Source organism: Vicugna pacos, unplaced genomic scaffold (genome assembly GCF_048564905.1).
Source record: "Vicugna pacos unplaced genomic scaffold, VicPac4 scaffold_20, whole genome shotgun sequence".
Taxonomy (NCBI): Eukaryota; Metazoa; Chordata; class Mammalia; order Artiodactyla; family Camelidae; genus Vicugna; species Vicugna pacos.
The window spans coordinates 30816517-30818297 of record NW_027328741.1 but is presented as its reverse complement, the minus strand read 5'-3'; positions in this window follow the sequence as shown (position 1 = coordinate 30818297).

The window sequence follows — 1781 nt, the reverse complement described above, 5'->3', positions numbered from 1 at the left end:
ACTGGAGCGGATCCCTGAAAGGAGGCGGTTCGGGCTCTCCGGCCGAGAACGCCCCTCTCTTCCTCTTTGTGCAGAAACACCTTCCGCGGACCGAGAAAGTCCATCCCGAGACCCTCGTCGGAAGAGTCCTTTCCAGACCCATCACGATCCTCCTGGGCCAAGGGGTCCAGGGGATGGGGCGGGGCCTCCATTCGATCCGTCTTCCGTCCGTCCATCCATCCGCAAGATCTTGAATATCCATGTAGGATTCCGGATGGTAGCAGTTTTCCAGGATCCTCCAGATCCTTGTAAGACCTCTCCTGGCAGATTCGACCCCTAGGTCGTACCGCGCAGCACAGGGCACTAGATTCAGTCCCTCGGGACGAGGGTTCCTGAAAAAGACCAGGAAAAAGAAGAACACAATCACTATGGTGTGCACCAGCCAGAAACCAGCACAACCTCGTCACTCTAACAGACTTGCCAAAGGCGGGGTGGGGAGAGAAAGTCATAGGATGGCTACCATCCCTCCCACCCCCACCCCACACGCCAAGCCCCCCAGCCCATCGTCATCCCTGCTCCCCCTCCTCCTCCCCCTCCCCTCCATCGACGCCCGCCTCCCGCTTGTACCCCACTCCTCCGAACCCAGCACCACCCACCTCGGCCTGGACGTGCTCGGCTCGGCTCGGCTCGGCTCGGCCCGGCCCGGCCCGGCCCGGCCCGGCCGTCCGGCCGACTTCTTCGCAGTGTCTAAAATAGCGCCCGGCCGACAGGCAGGTGGCACACGGCACCCGGCAGGGGAGCGAGCGGGACGGTTCGGGATCTCTGGGCGGCGGGGACACACGGCCGGACAACCAGGAGCACGGACGGCCTGGCGTGCGTTTCTCCGCTCGGGGGGCCTCGACCAGGGACTGTGGTACGGGGAACGGGGACACACACACACACACACACACACACACACACACACACACACACACACCCACCCACCCACCCCTTCACCCCCACCCCCACCCCCACCTCCACCTCTGACAGCTTTCATTTGTTTTCGGCCGACCGTCCCTCGATGAGGTACAAGTGCCGGGGCTGGGGCTGGGGCTGGGGCTGGGGGGGTGGAGTTCCTCCCTCCACAACGACCCCACACGGGCTCTGTTCCAGTCACCCGAGTCCTCTTCCAAGTGAGACCACAGGCCTCCATCACCCGGCGTGAGCACTCGGGGGAAAAAGTCACCATCCTCATCGCTCCGCTCCACCTCTACACGTGAAGAACAGTTCCCAGCCCACGCCACTCAACCCCACCCCACGCCCCGATGCCACCCACCGCAGTGGAGAGAAACGAGACGAATCCACAGACGTCCATCCATCCGATGAAGAAACGGACGGCCCCATTCCAAGGAAGCATAGATATCTAGTCAGGAGATTCATCGAGTACTATGGAGGCGGTGGGAAAGGGGGGGGGGTGTTGCGGTGGGGAGGGCCTAGAGATCCAGCAGTACAGCCCGTGCTTAGCATGCAAAAAATAAAGGCCCAGGGTTCAATCCCCAGCACCTACTCTTCAAAAATAACCCGCGGAGAAGCAAGACGGCGGAGTAGAAGGACACTCGTAGCTCACCCTCTCCCACAAATACACCAAAACTCACATCGACGGACCCACTCGGCCAATCAGAGCACCTGCGGAACTCCGACAGAACACCGCCCTCTTCGAAAGACAAAGACGCCCAAAATCTGGTAGGAGAAAAGGAGAAAAGAAAGAGTAAAAAGCAAAACAGTGCGGGAGGGACCGGTCCCGCGGGGAGGGAGCGGCAGAG